This window comes from Coturnix japonica, chromosome 3 (genome assembly GCF_001577835.2).
Source record: "Coturnix japonica isolate 7356 chromosome 3, Coturnix japonica 2.1, whole genome shotgun sequence".
NCBI lineage: Eukaryota > Metazoa > Chordata > Aves > Galliformes > Phasianidae > Coturnix > Coturnix japonica.
The window spans coordinates 93,549,505-93,576,958 of NC_029518.1; the positions used below are offsets into that span (position 1 = coordinate 93,549,505).

The 27,454-nt window shown below is 35.5% G+C and overlaps 1 long non-coding RNA gene across 4 annotated transcripts in view; it reads right to left on the bottom strand.

Moving 5' to 3' along the window:
- Nucleotides 1-27,454, bottom strand: part of LOC107312239 — a 46,266-nt gene that overhangs the window by 17,835 nt on the left and 977 nt on the right. For 2 of the 4 annotated variants that reach the window (XR_001554447.2, XR_001554448.2), the window contains exon 2: nucleotides 24,998-25,071. This is a non-coding gene — a long non-coding RNA (uncharacterized LOC107312239). Of the gene's footprint in view, nucleotides 1-10,993; nucleotides 11,278-21,576; nucleotides 21,718-24,997; nucleotides 25,072-27,454 lie in introns of those variants that run through there. The other 2 variants (XR_001554449.2, XR_001554446.2) reach the window with 2 other exon arrangements.

The following is a 27,454-nucleotide window of genomic DNA, read 5'->3' on the forward strand; positions in this document are numbered from 1 at the left end:
CACATCCAGGGATGGCAATTCAAACACCTCCCTGTGGAGCCCATTCCTGTACTTAACCACCCCTTCTGTAAAGGTGTTTCCTCAAAAAATTTTTGTCAATAGGCAATCAAAATTAAAAAAAAAAAAAAAAGAAAAAGAAAAAGATGATGCTAAACTGGCACTCCTGATTTTTATTCTAGCTACCTTTACAAATGTATGAGTTGTATTAAAAGTAGAAGAAAGCTAAGCTGAATTTGATTATAGCATATGGTTCATTGTTTGCCCATCCAAATGAAGTTGGAGTGGAGCTTCAACTTGTCAGATTATGTTATAGAGGACATCCAAGATTCTATTATATTCTTATTAACTGTCCAGAACCTAATGAGCTCAATAGAGATAGATTGCTTAATAAGGCCCCTCAAAGTGTGCTTTTTTCTGTCAAGAGATCAGGAACTAATTTGACCCATCTTGCTTTCCAGAAGTTCAATTTTTTATCACCCAGATTAATGAAAAAAAAAAACCCACACAAAACAACTTCCTCAAGAACATCTACATGAGCTGGGTTTTTCTCCAGTTATACCATTTATATACTTTCAGTAATTACACTCCATTTACTGGGTCATGGGAATGGACATTTAACTTTGAAGTGAAATGAATAACAATGAATTCACCTCAACTAGTTTCCCAGTTAGTCTGACCTTGCAAAATCACACTGCAATTTATTTCCTGTTGTGTGAATTTGCCTATTGTCTTACTAAATAGCTATGTGGGGCTGAATGCAAAATAAAAAAATCAGATAGAAATAACTAAAGTGTTACTTCTATTCTACACAGATCACTAATGTGACCTTTTTAAAAGACTTGTACTCTGTTCTAGGGCGCTTCATTTTGTCAACACATAATATGGAGGATTACGTACCTAAGCTAACTCTGAAACTTGTCAAACTGGCCAAATTTGCATTTGTGGGGAAATCCATATGGATCATGCTTCAGTGTGAATTATGTCATCAGGAAATCACATCCAAATTTGAGTGTACATTTCTCATCCCATGCCAGGAAATAAATGTACATTTCTGAAATCCAAGACTCTGGAGTTGCATAGGAAGGAACAAAAAGAAGGAAGGAGGGAAGAGGGGAGGAGGGGAGGAGGGAGGGAGGGAAGGAGGGAGGAGGGAGGGAGGGAAGGAAGGCAAGGAAGAAGAAAGGAATGGAGGAAGGAAGGAAGGAAGGAAGGAAGGAAGGAAGGAAGGAAGGAAGGAAGGAAGGAAGGAAGGAAGGAAGGAAGGAAGGAAGGGAGGAAGGAAGGAAGGAAGGAAGGAAGGAAGGAAGGAAGGAAGGAAGGAAGGAAGGAAGGAAGGAAGGAAGGAAGGAAGGGAGGAAACCTGCCATTATTCTGAATAATCTCTAAGATAATATAGTTTTTGTAAAAATAACTGACTGGACACATAATTTTCAGTATTTGTAACTATTTCTTCCTATCAACAGTGATCAGCACAATAGTCTGATTATTCTGATATGTAATTTAGAAACAGATCATTATTGTGTCATTTTTTGTTATTTTTTGTTTTAATGATGACAGAAAAAATCAATTGCCTGTAGATAAATATTAAATTTATCCTTAAAATCACTAAATGAAATTGGTATTTTCCTTGGTTTTAGATTTAATAGATTGGTATAAATGACCTTTAAATACCCTTCAAAATAGTGTAATATCGCATTATTTGTTGATTTTCTGAAATCTGTTTTGAATAGATACTGTTAACATTCTAGGTAGAACCATGTTTGTAGACCCGTTTTTGAGCACTTCTTAAGCATGAAAGCATGAAGACTATTTGACAGCTCCTTATGAAATTCTGATTAACACATCCTTGTCAAAGAATCACAGAGTTACTCTGGTTGGAAGAGACGTTTGGAGGTCATCTGCTCCAAATCCTTGCTCAGCCACAGACACCCAGAGCAGGAGACCATGCAACACCTCTGGGCAGCCTGTACCAGTACTCTTTTACCCACACAGTAACAGACAAACTTTGTGTGTCCCGGTTTGTGTCAATCGCCTCTTGTTCTTGAAATCCAAATAGCAACCCGTTGTTGGTTCCTCTATCACTTGGGCCCATTGCTCTTAGATCCATTTGCTTCAGAAAATCTGATATTTGAATATATATCTAGAGAATGAGCCTTTCACAACCTCACTGAAATATTTGCAAGTAATTGTTTCAAACAGAATTTGACATTAGTATGTGGTATTACCTCCATTTATACATAAACTTCCACTCTTCCACCTGGATGGAAGGTTAGCTTGAGACTACCCACAACCTTCACCTGCTCTAGGTAATTTTGTCAATTTCTTTTCTTTTTTTTTTTTTTTTTGTGACATCACACTGTATTCTGCCAAAGCAGTTTTGGAAAACTCTTAGGTAAATCCCCTCTGCTTTTTTTAAGCACTTTGTTATAAGATGCTTCTTGACTCATGACATGACCATAACTTAGAAATGATTGAATGTAGAAGACACCTAACCCAATAACTGTATGTTCGGATTTTTGCTGGGAAGTTTAAAACTGTCTATCAATCAAATAGGTCAAGATTTGAAGGCTCTACTACTTTTTGCACGCTTGATTTTATGACCTTTGTATTATTTGAAGTCCCAGAAAATACCACAGCTTCTGTATCATACAGCATGTAAAATCAGACCCTGATAAATACTGCCTTCCACAGCAGAGGCACTTAGGACTAACCAATGCATCTTTGGAAAATAGCGTAACATTTCAATATGCACTTATGATAATTATCCACTGGAATAAAGTCCTTATGTGTCATTTAAGAGGCCCTAAGGATAAAAGTGGTAAGGTGCCCAACATATGACTGTCAAAACTCAAGGTTCAATTGCTTCTTGTCAGAGTCTAATTTTCTCTTACATTATCTGTTATACTATCTAATCAAACACTAATGGCACAGAAAGTGCTCCCCCCCACACACTTCAAGAGCTTTGTGTCCTCTCTTGCCTCTTACAGAAGAGTTTTCAAGTTGTGTTTCATATATATTTGCTGTTTTCTCAAACTATTTCTCTTCTATCACATTAAATCTTTTGATTTTTTGACCACTGAGATGAAAGACTGAATGTATAAGCAACAGTTACTTTTATTTTAGTTGCATTTTTCTGCTGTTCCCACCCACCACCCCCAAACTTAAAATAGCTATTGCTAGCAGTGAAAAATTTTTCTTCAGTATTTTACAGCTAAAAAAATTTTCCTGGCAACACAACAACAAGTGAACCCCCAGGCAGGATTAATGCCTCGGTCTGCTAAGTACTTCACAGACATAAAAAGACACATTTCTTGCACCAAAGAGTTTCCAATACAAAAAATTGGGGCAATGGATAATAATTAAGAGTTGTGATACCTAATATTTAAGAGTGAATTTTCAAGGGGAAAATAAAAATTTGTAATAAGAATGGTCATTATTACTTACTTGAATAATTTTTGAACATAATCGGACTTACATTTTTCCAATTATTTGGATATCTGGTCTTAGATCAGTAAGATACAAAATATAGAGGAATACTCTTGCCTGATTTGTGTAGAAATGCCAAAAAGAACAAATGTCAAAGAAAAAGACTGAACAAAGGAGCAAATGGAAAGGAAATCACACATGGTAAAGGAAATAATCACTTTCTGAACCCAGTTCCTGCTTCTTTTTTTTTTTTTTTTTTTCACAGTGTGCCTGAACAGCATGGAGAATGTAACAAATTATTTGCAAAATGCAGTTTGTTTAGCTGGGGAAGAGAAGATTAATGGATTGGCAGTGCTTTGATTTAAAAGATTACATTTTTATAAAGAGGAAAATAGCTACTTGTTTTCCAAAGTCCAAGGAGAGGAAAAAAATTATCTGTTATACATACTAAAAAATACAATTTAGATGACCAAGCTGGGGATCAGGCTGCATGAGAGTCTGTGTTAGATTTCTTAAAGAAAAAGTTGAACAAACATCTCTCTGGATTGTTATAGTATCATTGACAGTGTCAGAAAGAAAATATTATTGACCAGGAATTTTCTTGAGTTTTTCACAGTTGTCTGATTCTCTGATTGTGTTGCCTTGCCAGAGAAAGAAACTTCAGCAAGAAAAGAAGGGATGTCAGAGCAGGAAGGTGCATACTATGCTGAAAACCTGCTTGGAAACCTTAAGAAAAATTATCAGTTCTACTTATGAAATGAAGTTTCCATGTGCAAAAAGTGTTTGCCTCAAATTTTCTATAACAGTTTCCCAGTGACTAAGAAAATTAATTGCAAAGGACTTGTTTGAGATTTCAGTTACTTCTGGAAAGTCCAGTGTCAATACATTCTGTGATACGTCCAGAATAGAATCTATTTCATCATCATTTGGTTTACTTTTCTGTGAGTTTGACAAAAGAAGATGTAGGGCCGCTATGCAGAGAAGTCCTCTCAAGTAGTAAAGAATTTTCCTTCCAACAGGTATGTTAGAAGCCAGCTCCATAACTAAGCAACACTGCAGAAATCAGAGCAGGTATCATCAACAGATTTCATACGACTTATTGGCTATTATGAGTCATAACTAGAACAACTAAAGGTTTGGTATTTCTGGAGAAGATCATGCAGGTAGAAGATTTTTCAGGTGATGGTCTATTAGTTTAAAAGCATGTAAGTATATTTTAACATGGCTTTCAAGAAAAAAAATCCATGATAGAATAATCATAAGAAAACACTATTATTCCTAAAAAGTTGTTTCAGTTTGAAATCTTGAGATAGTTTAGGGTTATGTAATTATCCATTTTGAAGTTCTGAGAAGACAAGGCTACATTCACTCCCAAACTGGTTGTCATAAGGGCCCTGGAGTTTTACATTGTGCTGAGGCAATGGTGACTTCAAGCCTTATTGTATTTCTCTGAGATCTCAAAGTCCAAAAAAGCCAAACCAAACCAAACAAAACCAACCAACCAACCAAACAAACAAAAAGAAATACACCATGGAATTAATTGGTGGGCTGTAAGGAAAAACTTGTGCTCCACAACAGAGCACCATCAGAGCTCAGAAGTCAGCAGAAGCTGTTTATGTTTTATTTGAACCGAGTAGGAAAAGACCACTTAATATAAATGAATGTATGTATGTCTGACAATTATATGACCAGGTGGGAGGCTATTTTAACTGGGTCTGTGGATTCCTGTATCTGTATGCTGTTAAGGAGATAGTTAGAATTCAGATTACAGAATAAAGAACCTAGAGAAAGTGCAGTATGCAAATGCAGGAGAGCACAGGTCAAAGTTTTATGCTTCCTGGGACTGCCTAGCATAATAACAGGTCTAGGGAAAAATGACTGTGGTTAAAAATTAATAGCACACTGACAAGTATGATTTAAACCTATCCAAATCTAAATCAGTCAGCACAACTGAAGTCTTCAAATGCTTAAAGAGGTAACCTGTAACCAGTGGTGTCAAAAAGTGCTGTGAGAATTGAGGAATTAATCTGCATTGATCTCACATAGCAGTTTTGTCTTTGTGAGAGAAATAAGTGAGGGATTTTGCTGCCCTCGTGTCTTTTATTTAACCTCTGTTAGCACCAACTGTACTAAATAGCTACAGTGTTAAATAAACGCTACATCTTTGAAAAACAAATTAGGTGGCAAGTGGCATGTTAAGAGCTGATTGCATTCTTCTTCCCATACAGTTGGGGTTGCATCTCTCTCTCTCTCTCTCTATATATATATATATATTTCCTTTCTCAAGCATTTGCTTCTTTGCACTTCATTATGTTCACTGGAAAGTCAGACAAACCATCTTCAGACACTGGATTAACTGTAAATTGATTGCTTCCTCTAATTGGCATGTATGATATAGCTGGATCGCCAAAACACCATTTTACTGCTTCTGCTTACTAAGTTCATGACAAAAACTCCTATAACTTCTTGAGCAGAGAAGATGGAGTTGTAAGTTATTTACAGAGAAAACATTTGGAAGTTTTGAAAATGTTTCCCCTGCTGTCCATACGTTACTCAATCATCTGACCTTTGGCAATACAGCAAAACTGTCTTCATTCAGTTATTAATGAAAGTCCTGTCTGAAGCTACTCAGCCATCTCTGTATATGCCAATCCACCGATGGCACCGTGTAATACAAAGATTGCAGTGATAAATCAGGTTGTGGAATGAATGGCAACATTTATATCTGGCTCTGGATCCAAAATGTCATCTATTTTGCCATTTTCTTTGTGGTAGTGCACAGAATGTGTCAAATAATTTGCTGAAATGAAGGCAAAACTCTTATTTAAAGGGCTTTGATTACAGAATGAACTGGTAGTTTAAAAAAAAAAAAAAAAAAAATTACAGGAAAAGATGGAAGAGTACCTGACTCATAAAATATCAGCTGGGCACTTTATTTCATAAGTGTTTTAATTTGTTTGTTTCATTTGGTGTTTTTGTTGTTGTTGTTTGGTTGTTTTTTCCCCCCATAGAAATAGGGGAACTCCAATGTTATAGTTATAAGGATTTGCTAGTGATGAAAACATTGTAAACAGGTAAAGCGAAGAATAAATATGCATTTGCAGTGTCAGTGGGGCTGTTGCAAGGTTAGGTGAAGAACTACTCTGCAGTGAAATCTTGTTAAAAAGTGAAATACTGTTTGCATTTTTTACTGTTATTTTTTCTTGAATGTTATATCTGAAAGGAAATGGATCTATCAGGATTAGATACCTAGTTTAGAAACTTAATTTATATTGGTTTCTCTTTACTTTTCAGTTCACACATTTTTACTGGATTTTTTAGTAGAATAAACATATGTGGAAAAGAAAAGAAAAAAGAAAAATAATACAAGCTGGTAATCATTTTCACAATTATTTTTAAAATTCAGTAGGGATAGCAAGAATGAGATGAGAAGTATTTATAGACAATTACAGTGCCAAACTATGTCCCACAAAGTAGTAATAGTCAGAAGATTCATGGCAGTGAACAAAAGATGCCTCCTTAGCATATACATGCATTATTACCATATGTATATACATGTATGGTAATCTAAGAAACTGAAATGCTGGTTGGTTTCTTGCTGTCTATCCTAAAATATGTAGTGAATACAACATTGGTGTGAGTTACATATATGACAGAATCACGGAATCACAGAATGACCCGGGTTGGAAGAGACCTCAAGGTTCATGTAGTTCCAACCCCCCTGCCTAGCAGGGCCACCAAACACATCTTTACTAGATCAGGTTGCCCAGGGCCCTGTCCAACCTGGTCTTGAACACGTCCAAGGACGGGGCATCCACAACCTCCCTGGGCAGCCTGTTCCAGGACCTAACCACTCTCCTAGTAAAGAACTTCCCCCTAACATCCAACCTAAATCTTCCCTCTTTTAACTTAAAACCATTTCCCCTAGTCCTGCTATTGTTAGCCCTTTCGAAGAGTTTACTCCCCTCCTAGTTTCCTTCATCATTCATCATGTCCATCAAAACCCCAATGGCTTGAGTCAGCAGTGATGTCATAGGCCACCTAATTCCAACCGCCTGCTGTGGTCATGGTTGTCATCCACTAAGTCAGGCACCAGCTCAGGCTGCCTAAGGCTGCGACTAGCTTAACCTTGAATGCCTTCATGAAGGGGGCATCCACAGCTTCTCTGCGCAGTCTCTACCAGTGCCTCACCACACTCTGTAGGAAACTTCCCCCAGCATCTGATCTAAATCTCTATTATAATTTTATACACTTCCACCTTGTCCTATTCCTATTTACCCATTCAAAAGAAGTTGATTTCACTCTTGTTTATAAAGCTGGAATGAGGTCACTCTAGATTCTTCTAATCTGAATGAACCCAGTTTACTCAGCCTGTCTTCATAGGAGAGGTGCTCCAGCCCACTGACCATCTTTGTGGCCATCCTTTGGAACAATTCCAAGAGCTCCACATCTTCCTAATATCTAATGATTATCTTTAAGCCAAGGACTTGCATTGCTTACATTTATGTTGTTACATGAATTCTGGAGCAAATAATTGTTTTCTTAAGTCTGGAAAAACACTGAATTTATGCATGAAAATGCATCCCCTTCTTCTTCTTTTTTCCTATTCTTTTGCAGCTTGGCCCAAATGAATACTGTAAAATATCTAAGTCATGACATACCTTTGTATACAGAAAATAAATTACATTTGTTACCTGGGGTTTAAATCAAAGAAAAACACTAAAAAAAAACACCCACATTCCTGAGGATATTGTACTTAGAAATTATTTTCATATAAAATCAAAACAAAGAGTTTTGAAATTCTCAAAACTGGATTTCATTGCTATGAATTTTACTTCACTGTCAAGCAGCAAATATATTATGCATTTACTGTAAGAATCATATTTTTTTTACAATAAAAGTAGAATCTTTCAGAAAATTTGCTCTTCCTGAAAGCTACTTAGAAGAATAAATTCTTCTAGATGGGCTCAAAAGCTTACAGAGTTATAGATCTAAATTATTTGCTTTTAGTGTTTTCCCTGGTAGTTACAGTGGCAAAGGAATCCCTTTCATTTTGTAAAGGGCTCGCTCAGTTGATCCAAACAATCAACTCAGTATCCTAAGGGAGAATTCTAATTATATAGTGATGTAAATACACTGTTTCAACAAATAGGAAGAGCACAGGACTCCTATCATTCACATAAAACTCCAAATAAATTTCAGCTTGCCGTCTCTTTCCCTAGAATCAGATAATATTTAACTATTTTACTTGCTCAAGGTCTTTCTAAGTTTTTAGTGTTGTTTTCATATTATTGAAAATATTTTATCATTCATTTGAATCTTGGCTTCCCGGAAGCAGAGATTTTACAGTAAATATTGCACATAACCAGTTTCTAATAGCTAATTCACCTGGGTATCCTATGGTTTAAAGTTTATTTTAATTAAATACAGTAATACAACTGAGACTAGGAACAATTTACAGAAGGAATATTAAAACTGCATACCTCAAATATATACATATATGCATGCATATGTATGTCTGTATAGACCTATGTCTGTCTATATGTGCTTCTATGTTTATAAGAACAATTCAACTTTGTCTTTCAGTACCAAAGGACAGATAATAATTTACATCTATCTAATGTCTAATTAAGTAAATCTTTAACATTCACTGAATGTGAGTTTAACATAGTGTTCTCGTGCTTTGTTAGACGTGCAGTTAATTTTTACTACAATTTGTAACAAATTTTCTGAACACTGCACCAAAACTAAGCATATTCAAACAATCACCTCTCTGACTGGTTAGCTGTGCTATGTTTAATGCACCCCAAAATGCCATTTACCATTTTGGCTGCTGGAGCACACTGCTGGCTCATTAAGCCTGCTGTCAACCAAGCATGTTGGTGAATTCAGAGCTTAAGAAAAAGGAAACTGCATAGGAAGTGGAGACTATATGAGTCTGTTCTAGCTTTTTTCTCTTTGAAGTGGAAATGGCAAATTGAAATTTGCCATTTCCAGTTCTTACAATCAGATAGTATGACCAAAGTGAGTTCAAAATATGATCAAGGAGAAACTTTGCTGTATTTCTTCAGAACAAAATCAATGTCTTTCCCCTAAAGGCCAAGAAAACTAGGCAAACTATCATTGTTTTGTGACTTTTGGAGCAGTCATTATAGCAAGAGAGTGCTAAGAACAAGACAGGGACAGTGCTAGTGACATTAACACCCAAGACATCTAGGTACAATTGACCATCCAAATTTTCTACTTTCCAGGAGGAAACCAACACATTGACTTCAGAATTGACCCTTTTACTCTTTTTATCTGTGGATTTTTACTTTCTTAATACCATTCATCTTATAGAAGTCTCCTTTAGGACACCAAATTGTCTTTTCTGCCCAAGGCTGTATCCCATCACACAGATTTCTTTCTGTATGCCCTCTTGTTTTCCATAAAATGAGAACTATATACTTTTCAAATGGGATGAAAAGGAGAGGAGGAAATATTTAAAGGAAAAGGAAAAAGAAAAAAAGTAAAGGAGATTATGATAGACATGAAGTAGTTTTACAGACCTCCTTTTCCCATCCCACTCTTGAATAACAGACCACATGAAAAAGAAAGATATTACTGAGTTGTCACCTTTCAAATTGAACAGTGAAGTCACCAAACATTTTGCAACATATTTATAGCACTTTTCAAAGGAAATATCTGATTACCCAGAAAGGCTTTTTTGTATGGCCCACTTCACCTCTGAATACTCAGACAGCTGTGAAGATGTTGACAATTTTGAAATATTTGGAGCTGCATTACTTTAATTTATGATTCTAATAGAGAGAAGCAGAAAAACAAACTGGAGATAAAAACAGTTTTCTCTCGATTACTCATTATAAGGCTCATAAGTCACATAAGCATTTCCTTGCAACCAAGTATGGCCCAAGACCTTCAATGCATTTCTAATGATATTTTTGCTTAGCTTGAATATTAATGAATGATGTATTGAAATTTTCCTTACAATACACAGTGAGTAAATTTTCAAGGATAAATTTCTCTGGTTCTTTATTCCAGAGAAATCTCTCTCTTTTCTTTTTCTTTTCTTTTCTTTTTCTTTTTCTTTTTCTTTTTCTTTTTCTTTTTCTTTTTCTTTTTCTTTTTCTTTTTCTTTTTCTTTTTCTTTTTCTTTTTCTTNTTTCTTTTTCTTTTTCTTTTTCTTTTTCTTTTTCTTTTTCTTTTTCTTTTTCTTTTTCTTTTTCTTTTTCTTTTTCTTTTTCTTTTTCTTTTTTTGTTTTCTTTTTTTTTTCCTTCTTCTTTTCTTTTTTATTATTATTATTATTTTTTTTCCTTCCCTTCCCCCCCTTCCATTCCCCCCTTCCCCGCCTTCCGGTTTCTGTTAGTGTATCACTTCATGTAGGACTCTCACAAATCTGATACGTTGCTTAATGATGTTTGTTATAAATAAACTCTCTTAAGTTATCCTGAAGCATTCTTGCATTCTTGACAGAATAAGATAGATATTCATTACAGGTGCTGCTCCAGAAGTAATGCCTCTTCTTTTATTATGCTATTTATTTATTTATTATGTGGCAGTAGAGGTTGGTACCTTCCTGCCAATATCCTGTTACATTTTGTTGCCACATGAAAGATGGCAGCAGAGGAAAAGTCAAAGTGATGCTTGACATGGAAATGTGAATGAAGTCAAGGTGTGGAACTGAATTCCTCCACAAGGAAAATCTCAGAGTTCTGACCAGATATTTTGGTAAGATCTTGAAGTTCTGCTAGATACCGCAGAGATCACAGAAGTCAAACAGAATGCCAATGTTTAAAGAGAGAGATATGGAGTAATTGTAGAAATGCAGGTCGATCAGCTTTATTCATTTCCTGGAAAAGAATAATGAAATGATCATAAAGTTTATAGGTAGCTAGAAAATGGTGAGTAGAACAAAGTGTGGATTTATCCACTGCTAATTGTATTTAACAAATCTTGTTTCTTCTTTTAGCTTGGTAGCAGACCTTAGGGAAAAAGGGCAACAGTGACATTGCATCTGTTTTCACATGTCCCATTACCATATATCTTTCCTTTTTTCGGGTTCTTTATTTAGTCTTATGTAGCATTCTCAAAAGCATGTTATAGAAACACCATTTACATAACATTTAAATGGTTCTAGTGTATTGAAAAACTAGGGATAAAATGCAGATTTCAATTGTTCATATTTGGTATACAGGGATACACTGAGCTAGACACTGTCAAGGTCTATCTACTAGATAGTGGCACTAGTCAGTGAGAATGATAACCTGGTGTAAAAATAGATAGAGGAGAACTGACTCAAATAACATTGCTACAAAATTGATTTAGGGGCTATAGTGTATCACCAACTGAGTTTTATTTTAATATTTATAAAGAAATCACATCTCATGGCACTGATCTGAAAATATAAATAACATCTCCAGAAATCCCAAATAAACCTTTCCAATTTTCTGAGCAGAGAGGAAAATTCCATCAGGCTTCTCTAATACATACCACGTTTTGGTGACAGTACTTATTAGAGTCACTTATGAAGAATTAAGAGTAATTTTTATTGTCAAATGCTATATTTTTACTTCCTCAATGTTATTATAAAAGCTTTCATGATGTTATTGCTGTAGCGTCAGTTTTCTTATGTACTCTTTTTTTTTTTTTTTTTTTCCCATAAGATGGTTTAGGTATTTAATAGATACATTTTCTGTTCAACTAATTTTGTCTGCAGTGACCGAGCACTAGTTTAAGATATGGTTTCTCTCACAGGAACTTGATTTTTAGTGTTCTGTTCTCTCTTTCAGTCTCTTGGTGTTAGTATACATGGTTGGAAACACATAGGTATCAAAAAAGAGGTTCTTAGAGTTTTGTTCATGGATTTGCCTCAAAGAATAATTAAAACTTACAAACTGTTTTAAGAATAAACTTTATATTCATGTTATGGAGAAAATATGTCTGTATACCCATAAAAATATTTTCTCATGATATATAAATACCATTGCACTGCTCTTATGGGCCTCAGGAAATCAAGGTAACTTAATGGCTTTTTATTTCCACAGTTAACAATATGTAAAAAAGATTTATTAAGTGTTCCCAAACCATATACTGAGACACTGTTCCATTGTCTCCTAAGCATTTGGATTTTCTAATGCCAGAACAGATGGAGTTGTTCATTCTCTGAGGAGCCATATAACATTTTTAAGACTGGCTTTGAGTTTTCCCAGATATATATGCTCAGCCTCTTGCTACTTGTACAATAGCTTGAGCACCTTCTTTAGAGATTTTGCTATTAAATCCTTGTCTGGGTTTGATCAGATTCATGCCCTCTATTCATAATGCATATATATACTTCATAACAGATTTCTCGTCTTTCTGAAATAATTGGAGGACTGATGTCAAGAACGGTGACATTAAATATCTCTACTCATCAGAGTCCCTTGGAAACTTTTAAAACCAACTTCTCTAAAAAGAAGCTCTTCTGTGGTCTAGATCTAAGAGGGTGAACAGCCTTTGAGATAAAATTATATCTGTAGATGCTGTTCCCATTGCTGATGATTTTGCAGGAGTGAGAACAGTGGGAGAACAAATATTGAGAATATTATTGCTTGAAACTACATTTCTTTTAATTGCCAAGCAATGCCAAAGATTTGCCTTTCTAGCAAAACTTCAGATTAATTTCACAGATTTCTCTTAGCCTTTACAAGAGCATGGTCACATACAAAATACTTGATGAGAACAATTCCCAGCCCAGGCTATCTTCTCCAATACATTTATTTGAAAGTGTTAGTTGGCCCAGGCTAAAATCATTCCAGCATTTATCATTTATAGATTGTGTTTCAGCACATGGACTTGCACTCATGCACTGTTCAGTTTTCTCTTCTGAAGGATTTTGATGGATGGATAGATTTTGCTACTTGGCTGGTTATGTGACTAGTTCCTTTGACACTGAAGATGATACTTGCGTTTTGTTAGTGAGTTCTTCTAACATGTTGGTTTCCTGCTTTGGAATGTGTTTATTTTGAGACGATACGTGACGGCTGGGCTGTTTTCACACCACAGGTTTTGCTAAGAAACTTTTAAGATCCCATAAATAGAATGAAATATCCTAGCACTTTGTGAACTGTATGATCGCATATAGATTTAAATGAATATGTAAATTTGATGGTTTGAGTTGAATTATAGAAGGACACTTTTAAACACCAATTCCTTGTCACTACATCCAAGATAAATCTTTAACATCTGCTGCTCATTTTCTCTGCCAGGCCAAGGGCTTTGTGATATGAAATGAGTAATAAAGTGCTTCCTTTCCATTACTGCCATCCCAGACTTCTTCATTAATGAATTCCTGTTTTTCGAGTAACAATCTTACTGCAATAATTAGAAATAACTAAAGAAAAGTAAAAGGTGTTAGACCTGTCTGAACGTAAACCCACTGTAACCTGAGACATCCAGCACTGTGGTGCACTTCTATCTTCTTTTCCAAAATACACTGAATTCCAAGCTGTTGCCCTACTTTTATAATGCTATTATTTGCTAGCCCTGCGTTTCAGACAGGAAAATAACAGAATTCATGGTGCACCCAAACTACTTTTAAGGGTGTTGTCTTTTACCTTCAAAAGGCTAATCCTTCAATGGCATTTTAACATAGCTAATATGTTTTAGTTAAAGGGTAAAATGCTAAGCAAATCTTTTTTACTTTTATTCAGTAGAAATGCACTTCCAGGAACTTCTATTCACAAAGGGCCAGCCAAGTTTTGTATTCTGTTTTTGTAGTAAATTCTGTAGCAGTACAGTGAGCCTTGTACTTGCCCTACTCTCTAAACACACTTTTATTCCCACAAGCTTGGATATACTGATGTTCTGTCTTCTGAAACCCAGAAGACTGAAAAGCAAACAGCTTCCTCTTTTTTTTTTTTTTTTTCTTTTTTGTTTGTTTGTTTGTTTGTTGGGAAATGTAATAATTCTTATAAATTCTGAGAAGTATCTCACTGACAGAATTTCTTGTGAACCTTCAGTATCAAATACACTAAAAAAATTATGCCATTGTTTCTTACTTTTCTTACTTTTCTGTCTACAGTAAGCTTTCTATCCAAACAGTAACTCCAAATTTATAGTATTATTATATTATGCTACTATTATAAGTAGTAAGAAGACATAGATGAATGTGAAATATGATTTAAACAGGCCCTATTAGTATAGATCAGTTGTCAGATGCTATCATCTGCTCCCCCCCCCAAAAAAAAACCAAAAAAAAAAAAACCAAACCAAAAAAAAAAAACCCACAAAAAGAAACAAACAACAACAACAACAACAAAAAAACAGACATGGAGACTCACTGGGACTTCTTTTTCAAAGTTCTTTTTGTCCCTTGAAACTGCAGCTCACATTTATCACAACATTTCTCCTGATACTTGAGGTATTTTCCTAGACTGTAGATCTGAGACGTTTCCTCACACCATCCCCACTCCTATCTTCCTCGCCTACATTTAATTGAAGCATTTTGGTTTAAACCTGGTGAACCATAGCCAGATTACTTCACATTTTTTTCTGGTGTACTTCACATATATGAAGCTAAGTTGAGTGTGTTATATACTTCCATTCTTTTCTCACAACTATTCAGCTTCATTTCACACCTTCAGAGTGGAGAAATCTGATTAGTTTTCTCTTTGCCACTGTAGTGAAAATATTCCATCTAACAGAAATCTTCCCAACACCCTGGAGCGATATCTTTGCATTCTACCAACCTCAAGAGTGAGTTGATACTCAAATATACATTAGTGTCTTATACATTTCCTAAGCACTGCTCAGCAACATCTTATATTACAGTGCATGCAGCAGTTCTTTTTTCCTTTGTTGAAGTTAAAGTACAACAGAAAAGCAAAATTCTAATTTTTGTGGCCCATCATGTAGTGATATTAAAGTGGATAAAGTAACCACCTTCTGGTCCAACCTCTGTGTTATACAGTTTTAATTCAGAAAACTTTTCCACTAAATGTCAGAAATGGTGGGTCCTTCTGGACCCATGAATTTTGTACTTTTGGAGTTCATTTAAAAAGTGAGGCAAAGAGTTTAATTACTGAGAACAGCGAATATCTTTAACATTGCCCCAAGAATGTCCGGCTTAGCTCAGGCTTCCCATTTCCTGGGCAAGCATTCCAGCCATCCACATAATGTTTTGAAAGTATATTCCAGCATGACCAAGTGCAGCAGCTTTTAAGAGAAGTGCTCTCTCTGCATATAATGACAAGAAAATGCATTAGAGAGCTTCAGATTTGGAATCTTCTTTTACAGACGTGTGTGGGGAAGAAATTTGTCTTCTGGCCACCTATAAATTAGTCACTAAGACTAAGGAACTCATCAGACTTCCCTTTATAGTGAGCAAAGACAGTTATGTACTTTCAGAACTCAGTCCATTCCACATCAGAGTAGGAACTTAAAGTAGATGGAATGAATGATCTACTGTAAATTTTTATCTCTCTCCAAGATATAACCTAGACAATTAACTTTAATTGTACAACTAGCTTTCAGACACTTGAGGCTAAGAAAGATGGGTTTCACTTTAACAGGGGCTGAATAGATAGTGTGAATATGTACTTCGCTGGGTAGCAGTAGTCTGGGGTTATATAAAATTAAATCCTCTAAGAGGTTTTCAAAATGTAAAAGATTTTTTTTTTCTTAATTTTCTCCTTTCCTTACATTTTTAAGACACAGTATAATCTAGAGCTGCTTAAATGTATGACCACTTAGAGGCCACTGCAGACTACAAGAGACTACTATCATGATTTCAATATTTTTCATCTTAATTGGTGATCAAGGCAAATTGGATTTCCTGAATAATAATAATTTGTTTTCTTCATAGTGGCTAACTACATATGTACATAATTGGCAGAAGGGCATTTGTGTTCTGCCTTTCGAACAAGTGAGTCTACTGGGATCTCAGTTCTCTCTGTTGAGTTTGTGGTTTTTATCATTTATTAGCCTTACAGTATGTTTTAATTGTGATCTTGCAATGGAGTTATTGTGCTGACTAAACAGTCCAGATGTTTCAGTTTACAAAACCTGTGATTTTAATCTGCAGTGTTGCATTATCAGCTTTTCCAATGTAGCTGCATGCTGTCTAATAAGAAATCATTTAGACGGATGCTTGTCTTCCGTACCATTACACTCCTTTATACACTCTAAGTGACAAGGCAATGTGTAAATTGTTTCAGCTCTCTCAGCCTTTACTCATAGGAGGGATGCTCTAATTCCTCCCCCATTTCATGGCCCTTCTTTGGACTGTCTCCAACCTGCGCAGCTTAGGTTACTAAGATAGATATGCCCAGAGGTTTGCTTTGTTACTCACAGGTAGTTGTTTATTGTAATCTGAGATGACCTAGGAAGCCCTGGCATAATCACCAGTGCCTCTTAAAAATACATGGATCTTATTCAGTTCTTCTACTGTAACTGTGTGAATCTGTAGATGTTTCAAAAGCCTTAGCATACTACAGTGGACATGAGATGTGAGGTCAACTGAATTAAGCTCTCTGTGTCTTCTTTGAGGTAAACTGAAATGCTGTCCAGATGCTATTAAAGGTATTGTCAGAACAACTGCATATGGCACCAGACTACTATGTTCAGTTAACTTACTATTTTGTAGGAATTTTAAATAATCTTTAGTCTTTGATACTGTATAGGTCAGTTTACAAAGGTCTATATTTAAAGCATTCTTTTCAGGAAAGGAAAATACATATGACAGTTACAAGTAGGAGCATTTTGAATTGTCTGTTTTTGATGAGATATCTTGCATTCTCTGAGTGGTCTTAGTGACAAATGTATATGAAGAAAGTCTCTGCAACTAATTCAGGAATAACTGACCATTCAAACTTCTTTGTCCCCACTGATGCATAGAATTATGATGACTTCTTCCAGGGTTAAAAACAACATTGTTAATCTGTTTGTTTTGCTGGTGTACCAGATCATCTTGAACCATGTTTAGATAGCCAGATATTATTTTTGTAGATGTAGATGTTCCTCTTACTTTAAGAATTCAGCCAAGCCAGCACAGGGTTTCATGACTGCCTCTGATGATAAAGTCAGTCCTTGTTTGTAATACTTCCATTTTCTTTACAGCTTTGCTTTTATATTTACCCACAGTTTTCCACATGTATAACACCATGCATGTATTGTGCTTGTGCCTCTTTCAGTCCCTGGATATTTTTCAGTTTCTTTACTAACTCTGGTAGCTGTGCTGGCAGCTGCTCTTACAGAGGTGTAATCATAAACTGATTGTTATACTGTCTACTTGGGTTTGTCATTTTTTGCTAATGTCAGTGTGGGATTGAATTGGAAGTTTTCTGGCAGTTTCTGGCCCTTATACACACAGTGTTTCTGTCTCTTCTTATTTCTTCATGTAAGTGAGGAAATGTGTTGGGTTGCACTAAGCTCACTACAGCTGTTTGCAAGTCCTATTTATTTTAAATTAAACCTTCGTTCCTTTACTATCTTATGGAGAAACGAATCTCAAACATATGCAGCTTTGACTTCTTTTTCTCTCTTCAGTTAATACTACTGGGAGTTTACTCTGTACCATTTCTATTGTGTAGACCTCATAGCTTCCATGATTCCTATTCAGACCATACTTAGCTCAAGTTTTATGTAGCTGAGAGATGGGGAGCTTATTTATATAAAGATGTCTTTTTTGTCTCTTTAGAAAAGTCCCATCAGTATATTTCCTTTTATGCTTTGTCCTCAGGATCTCATACAACTCTAGCATGAATTTGAATGCCCAGTAGAAACTGATATCATTAAGATACTTTTCTTTCCATCTTCCTTTGTCTTTTTCTATTTGAATTCTCCACAAACTGAGAAAGTCAGGAACCATAATCCTCTTATTCATTCCTGTTCCTCATCTTTGCTTTGAGGAACAGATTAAAATCCTGTTCCACCTGTACTGCCATTGCATATTACCTATGGGAAGAAAAGTAGTCCTTTATTTCTTGCTATGTCCCTCTCCCTGCCTCCCAATTTTGTAATGAATAAAATAGTCCTCTTCAGACCTCCTAAGACAGTCTTTTACCATGTCATATGTACTGAAATAAGTTGTGACATGCAGAATATTTTATTTAATTCCTCATTACCAGTATTTTGAACTTTCTATTTCTGTCTGTACTATACTCTTGAATGTGCTATGTATGAGGACTGATTAAAAGTAATGTCTCCTATTTTCTTATGTTGTCCACAAGGAAGAGGCAGATGTTGGTGGTATGACAGTTTAGATTGCACTTTCCCATCAATATTCCATTACGTGTTGTTGCCGTATAGCAGATGGCAGCAGAGGGGCAGTCTGACAGAATGGCATCTGACATGGAAGTGTGTATGAAGCAAAGGTATGTCACTTAATTCCTTTTAGGGGGGGGGGAAATGGCATTCACTGACATTTATGGACATTTGCTGAATATTTCTGGAGACCAAAAAGTGGATTTGAGCACAGTGAGGTGATGAGGTGTTTCTGCAGTGGTGACAGCAACAGCAGATCACCTCAGCTGGTGCAGATTTCTGACTGGGCCGTGCAGGCTCTTGTTTATTATTGGTGCAGTTGCACAACTAGTTATGGTTGATTGTGTTGAAAAATAGTGTTTTATAGCAGAGAATTTGCTTCACCAAACAGTGCTATTGCGCTCTTTGTATCTGCTGTAGTTTCTGTGGAAATAAATAGGAGACCTTACATTCAGAGAGACATATGTAGATACAGTTAGACTGATACATCATTTGTGGGAGGCAACAGCTGTGGGAGGAATTTACTGAGGTTGATAGAGGAACTGCTGACCAGAATAATAAATCTGAGTTTATTATCCACATTCCCCATCCTTCTGTGCAATGTCCATTTTCATGTCAAATATCATTTTCCTTTCAACAAGAAAATACCAATTTGTATTGTTAGTTTCAATTGACAGTTTTCACAAAACTGTACAGCTTGGGAAGAGGTCTTGGAAGCAGCTTGTTTTATACCAAGAAAATATCTCCAGCATGGAAAACCAGACCCCTGCAGACCTATATGTTTGTCTGGGCAAGCAACAGAAATTTAGTTGTGTCTCATATCCAATTCTCCACATAACACTTAACATGTGAAAAGCTGCAGGATGTGAATGTCCTTCGCATTCCTATTCCCTGGTATTTCAAAAGTATGTTTTGGTTGTTAAGATTCTACCTTGTAAGCCTTACTTTCAGTTTGACCTTTTTCAGAGCCAAGACCATGTCATCTTCTACCTAATTAGCTATTTCTTCGGAGATATTTTGTGAGCCTGTCTCATTTCTCAGTTTTAGATTCTGAACCTGATTTGATGAGCTAATGATCCTATTAGTAGACTCAGCATGGTAGTGACATTTTCAGAAATAGTGTATAGGAAGAGATTGGAAGATAGGTTGTGTTTCTTACATATTACTCATATTCTTCCTGTTCCATCCTTTCAAAGAATCTGCATGGTGACATTTGGAGAATAAACAGAATAAAAATATTTTATAACCAGGTGGCAACATTGTGCTGATTCTGAATTTGTGTTGGTAATCTCCTTCTAGGGTAATAATATCTTGCTTCATTGCTAATTACATAGGGTTGTTGTTATTTTGTTCTGTACTGTCAGCAAGATTTTGCTATATTTGTTTTCATTTGAAAATAAATTTGAAATGTGGCTGAATATGTTCTTTCTATTTCTTATTATATTAATGTTCTATCACCTTTTGTATGAAAAGTCAGATCCCAGCTTTAGCAGCTAAGCTGTGGCTTGAACATCTAAGGACTCAGCTCGTATTCAGGGATAAGTTTCCAAATTTCAACTTTTATTTCTGCAATTAGAGGGGAACTTTTTTTGCAGAAAGTGGGAAACAGCAGCCCCAGGGTATGGAAAAGTATGCAGATAAGTTTCACAGCTTTGATAAGTTTTGTGATTTTAATCAATTTTTCTGCCAAACTGGATGGTATGACACCACTTCCTGAAGAGCACCAAGTATACAAAGAGTGGGTGAAATACTTGATGTGGAAGTGCATGCAAGCTGAGTTGACGAAGTGTAACGTGACACTCACATGATTAACAGGTATGAAAATTAGCAGCTGGATATTTCCTGTTGAAAAATATTTGTGTACTCTCTCTACTGTTATAAATTGGTGCGATCAGAAAAACTAACAAGTAACAAAAAGTTCTTATATGTCCATATTAAGTTATTACATTTGCTGCTTCACCTGAGTTAGATTTCTCTTAATTGCTACTGGGATTAGAAGAAATAGGACTACTGTTAGAAATGTAATCTTCACCCCATAGATTCCCATGAGAAAACAAATTTTAATGTGAATTGAACTTAGGCCAAATTATTGGTGAGTTTGGAAAAAAAAAATTAATACTTCAATATTTTCAAGTGTTTAACAATACTTCTTGAGGGAAGAGCACACAGATTATTGCAAAGCCAGCTTTCCATGACATATACTGCCAAAGTATCATAAAGAATTGGTATTAAGATTAAAACCTTTCAATATCAAAGGAAAGTTCCTTTCTTAACTGACTATATTAATTTTTCAGTTTAAATGCAGTATTCTCATCAAAAAGAAGAATCAAATTTAAGATAAAACACCCTTCCCTTCATTTTTATAATGATTCTATTTAGATATTTCAAAGTAATGGCTCTGAGGTGACTGATAGCAGACTTTCAATATCTAAAGTGGAGCTACAGGAAAGAAGGGGGTGGACTCTTCAACAGGGTTTGTGGTGATTGAATAAGGGAAAATTGTTTCAAGCTTAAAGAGGGTTGATTTAAGGAAGATATAAGGAAAAAATATTATACAGTGATGGAGGTGAGGCAGTGGAACAGGTTGCCCAAAGATGTGGTGGATGCCCCATCCCTGAAGACTTCCAAAGTGAGGCTGGATCAGGCCCTGGGCAACCTGATCCAGCTGTGTATGTCCCTGTTCATTGCAGGGGAGATGGACTAAATGGACTTTAAAAGTCCCTTCCAACTCTAAGGCTTCCAAGTCCTTATGATTCTAATGATTGAAAAATACTATAATCTTTCAACGTTCTTGTTCTCCTTAGACCTTTCCTAGTCTAAAATTATGTTTTTCTCCTTTCTGTTTCTTTATGTCTTATATAGGATTTAAACTTCAGAACATAACCCTAGATCACCTCACTTCATCATCTGTTTCCATATGATTTACTTCCACTGTGCATGTCTGTTCCTGAACATCTACTCCCAGATCATTCTTTTTCTCTGGCAGCAATGAAGTCCTTCACTTATTGCAGTGCTAACATCCTCCTGCTCCTCCAAATCTGTGTTTTCTATATGAAAAATGGAGACAGACTCTTTAGCAGGGTCTGCTTTGACAGCATGAGATGAAATGATTTCAAGCTAAGAGAGAGGACATTTAGATTGGATATAATTAAGAAGTTCTTTGTGATAAGGGTGGTAGAACAAGTTGCCCAGAGAGGTGGTGGATGCCCCATCCCTGGAAACATTCAAGGTCAGACTGGACAGTGCTCTGAGAACCAGCAAGCTGTAGGTGTTCCTGTTCATTGCAAAGGAGTTGGACTAGATGGCTTTTAAGGGTTGCTTCCAACTCAAACATTCCTATTAGACTAGGATTCTATGATAATAGCTAGTTTTATATCTATCTATATGTATATTTTCTGCAGAAATGTGTCTTCAATATTGCTATATACTTAAGAGTCATGGTATTCAATTCCCTTGTCAGATTCAACATGAGTTAAGTTTTGGCATTCCTAACAGCAACCCTCACGTTCTTACAAGATTTCTATATTCCTCCTCTGCAGCATATACTCATTTTCACTTCCTGATACATGATTTTTGCACTGAGACATAAACCTGGAATCCTGATATAGTCTCTAGATTTAGTCATTTCTACTTCAAGCTTATTCACTCTATCCTTCCTTAATTTATCTTTTAAAATAACATGTTTGCAAGGAATTTCAAATATTCAATATTCTGGTTATCTGCTGCCAAATAATTATCCATTTGTTTTTTGTTCTTCACTATTTGTGCAGATTTTTTAATACCTTGTGATATTAAATACAAGTTTAATCCTTTTGACACTTAAATAAAAATGTCAGATCTCTCAAAAAATTATGGACTAAGATTCTTTATACATTAAATAGCCTTCTTCCTTCTGTATTTGTGCTCTTCAGTCAGTGGAAATAGGGATTTAAGAAAAAAGAATAACAAGGAGAAGTTGAAAAATGATATAACTAGCTTGTCATTTTTTTTTTTTTTTTTTTCCTAATCAGTACTTTGGATACAGTAGGTAGTTTTCTATGCAAATTTACACCAATTTTACTAAAGCATTAGTCAAAATAATCTTATGATCTTATAATTTACTTGAACATCATGCTATGATACAGTCCTTACATGGGCTGCTGAAAATCTGCAGTTCTGAATGCTTATTTTTCCTCTCATCATTTTTATTCTTGAAGAAAGATTTCAATTATTTTCAACAATCTTACTAAGACTAGTAGTATAATTTTTTAATGTCTCTTTCTTTTCTTTTGAGTTCTGCCAAGCCCATTTACATTTGTTAATCTTTTTATAGATTATAACTGAAAAATTTTTAAAAACACAGACCTGTATTTTCTCTATTTTTCTAGCTACATTTTTACTTGGGTTGTTTTGTGGATGTAACCTGAGTGGAGGCCGCTAATTGATGAAACTCATTAACCAGTAATTGTAAAATCCATCCTTCCACGGCACTTTTCAATTATGCAGTTTCCTTTTGCCTTCTCAGCTCACCTCATTTCCATAAATGATACCTCTCCTTGTATTATTATACTTGTACCAGTCAAACCACAGTGCCTCAAAAATTTCATTTTTGACTTCAGCCCCATTGTACTTGGTGCTAAATAAATGCATATCCATAATGAAGCAGTCCTACCTCTACAAATATCTAACATGTTAAATAAAACATGACAGACAACAGATGGGTACAGATGGGACAAAAATGAGACAACTCATTTTCACTGTCTTATGAGTAGGCTCCAACTCCAGTATTTTTTCTATAGGTTTGTTTTTTCACTTGAGCTCCCTTGTGTCTTAGAAATAAACTATTTTATGTTAGTTTTACATTATAAATAACCTTACTGCTTGTATTATAGAATTTGTAGGTGTGAACAATGAAAGATGAAAATTGCTTTAGCACTGAAAGAACATTTCTTATTGTTGGAACTTGATAGGAGAAGCAGGACAGTGATGGTTTAGTTACATTTAACTTAAGCCCCTCCAACTAATGACTTGATGATCTATTCTGTTCTATAACAGGAATAGAACAAATTTTGGGTGATAATTTTATATTGGTCTATAATAAAATGAGATATCTAGGCATGAATTGGCTTTGTGGAGTTGTCATCTTTTTATCATATTTTATTTCATAATGTTATTCACGTCAGAGATGCCTTAGGCTTCTCTTATCATAACATTATCTGAATTTGAAAGTAAAATATATTTCCCATTTCTAATACTTCTTTCAGTCTGGTGTATGTTTATGTTCTATGTCTAGACTTGAATTCTTCAACCCATTTTTAGAGACTGGATTTTTACAGTGCTCTTTGAGAACAAATGGTTCTGATAACAAGTGAATTTTGAATTTGTGTTCACATTTCTTCAGATGGTGAAGCTGAATCATTTGTGACAGTAATATGTTCACTACTTGTACTAGCCAACCCAACAGCTACCATTTTTTAGAGGGAGAATAAACATATATGCAATAATTAATTTGGGACAAATCCTGTCTGTAAAACTTAGCTATGATGTTTTGCTCAGATCTGTGATAGAATTCACAAATGCCATTCTTCTCAGTCCTTTACAGAGCACTCTTGGTCTACAGCCAGGAAGGATGAACAATGTGATATTCAGCATATTCTTCCGGAAGAGAGGAAGTATAAAGTCAGTTTGAAGGAAGGACAATCTACCTTGATGCAGTGATTATTACAGAAGAAAGCTAAGATCACAGGCTCTACTGGACACCCCAGCATGAATACACTGAGGAGTGCTCTCAGGAATGCTAAATAGTAAGGAGACCTGGAAATAGAATGAGTTAAAGCCTCCGTGCAGAACTTACTAACAAGCAGAGCTTTTAAGTTGTAGGAAATTTCAAGTAATTTGATGTTTTCAATTTTCTGTCTAGATTGGATCAAAACCATTTGTTCTCACTAAATACATAATGGTAGGTCTTGGATATTGTAGCTGCTTAGGGTAATTGGTGTTTCTGTCAGTTTCCCAAATAATTCTAGTCATTAAACTTTTGATACTGTCATTTCCACTGAACAGGTGCCCTGGAGTCAGACAAGACTTGTTTAAAGCCATGATATTTGAAATGAGATAGTTGGGCTCAATGAACTACATGTTTCTGTATAACTTTATTTTGTCAGGACTTATTACGCTGTTCACTTTGACAGCTGCCTACAGACAAATACTTTATAAGTGATCTAAACAGTGTGGTTGTCGTAACTGAGAAAAATGAATTGTACTTGATGCACTTCTCAAGTATTAACAGATAAACTTTCAACAACGATAGATATATATAGAAATATGTAATTATTTCACAAAACTTACGGTGTAATTGGAGGTATTCGTAGCCATTCCGCGTATCCATACTCAATTCAGTCCAGGTTCGATCTGTGAAACTTCTGAAATCAGAAATGAAGATGAGCTATAATGTGGAGTTTTGAATACTGTTCATGTGCAATCATTAAAGAAAAGAACACTGTATAATCATGGAAAATACATAGTTTTGAGTCTGGGTTTCCTGTAATTGAAGTGAGGTTAAACAGGTTCAAAACCAATTTAAACAGCACATTCAGAATAATTCCTATAAACTTTCATTTACAAGCATTTTAAAGATTCAGATTTATTTATTTATTTATTTTCCAACAAAGAAAATACCACCATATGTGCATTTCCTCTAGTTTGTTTTGCTTCATTCAGAATCTCTCAGTCATGTGTCGCAGTTAGGAAGTAGGAGGCATTGTACAAGTACCACTCTGAAAGTAATGCTTCCTATTTTATTATATTGTCCCACAATGTCAGTGGCAGATGGTGGTGGTACGGCAGTAGAGGTTAAACCATCACACCTGTATTCCATTTTGTTGTCACGTGGCAGATGGCAGCAGAGGGGCAGTCTGACAAAATGACATTTGACATGAAAGCACATATGAAGGAAGGATGTGTCACTGAATTCCTCCTTGCACAAAAACTTGCATCCATTGACATTCATTGACACTTGCTGAATCATTATGGAGACCAAACAGTGGATCTGAATACAGTGAGATGATGGGTGGTGTGTTCCAGCAGTGGCAACAGTAACCATGGTTCACCTCTCCTGGCACAGGTTTTTCAGGCCCAGCATGCAGGCTCTTGTTCATTACTGGAGAAAATGCTCAGCTAATGGCAGTGACTGTGCTGTAAAGCAGTGTTTTGTGGCTGAGAATTTGCTTTATCAAATTGCATTATTGTGTTCTATGTGTCTGTTGTGTTTTCCATGGAAATAAATAGGAGGGATTACTTTTGGAGAAGCCTAGATATATGAATGCCAAACCGCAGAAACCTGTTATATCATCATCTACAAGTGCTTTCATGCTGCTGCCTCCTCAGTATCAGTGGCCTACTAGGAAAGTCATCATCTATCCAGTCAAGTTGCAAACATGAAATCCCTCTTGCTAAAACTTCTCACTCACATCATAGTTGTTAGAAAAGGCAGGTGAACAGAGAAGTGTCTGCAAAAGTGGCAGAAAACTGAATTGAGAATAGATTTCTGTCAACCAAAGAGAAATTATTTGTTCATCTCTTCCTACCAAACTCAGTTTAAGCATGTGTTCCCAAGTAGTATTTCTGACATCTATTCTGCAAAGTCAACAAATTCAGCATGTTACTATACCAGCCTTTTGCTTTCTGAGAAGAAATAAAGTTTGAATTTATGACATTTGCTTAGAATTAAGCCAGAAGTGTTCATTGTTTCGTATTCTTTGTCTGGATGTGCATTCACTGTTTCTTTATGTCTCCAGCAAGCTACTTGATTTGTTTGTTTGTTTGTTTTCATTTGTTCTGTTTTGTTTTCCAAGTAAGATTTTTTTAGACAAATAATATTTAAATGATCATACCATAGATCTGTCCAGCTCTCCGCTTTGCTTGTCCATAGTTTTAACTTTGTTCACCGAGTTCAATGAACTTTGACATAGACAGAGCTATTTCAAAGACATTCTGTTCCTAGACGTTGTGAAAACAGACAGCTTGGTCTGTTTTGAAAGAGAACACTGCTGTCTGCAGTATGACCTCAGCCCTTATTAAACAGTAGGGAATACACATACAACTGCAATATGAAAACTTCAACCACTAGATAAATTTTGTGAGGAAATCACGTCTTCTAAGGTAACATCAGTCATAACTCCATTATCAAAATTTATGGTCTTCTCTGTTCATCAAATGGTTGTTTTTTTTTTTACTTTTGAAAAGATTTATGTCTCTGTATAAAACATGTTTCTAATTTATATTTCACAGTTAGTATTATTTCTTTGGAAATATCTAATCCTACCTTTTCTTTCTTTCTTTTTTTTTTTTTTTTTTTTTTTTTTTTTTTTAAGGCCATTTGCTTTTTCCTCTGTATGTTGATCTTTATATTATTATCTGTTACCTGCATCAGCCAGAGGAAGTTTCCTTCACAGGAAGGCCTTTTACAGTACCTGGATTCTTTCTTTCACTTGCTTTTCCTGCGTTAGCACTAAGAGTTGTTTTGGGAACTGTCTTTACCATCTGATGTCCTGTTGTCTGTAAACTGCTCTGAATCATATTTACAGGACTTATGCCATGCTGTGAATATAAGTGTCACAGTCTGGCCAGATATGTGACATCTAAGTCACAAGCACTTTTTAAAAAATTATTATTATTATTCTTTTTAAGTTAATAGTGCATAATTAATGAACAGGAAATCTTTTTATCTTGATCTGAGATAATTTTTCTCTGGACCAGGGGGAATCAGTGGAACGTAGACAAAAAAAACGAAATGGAGAATGTTAA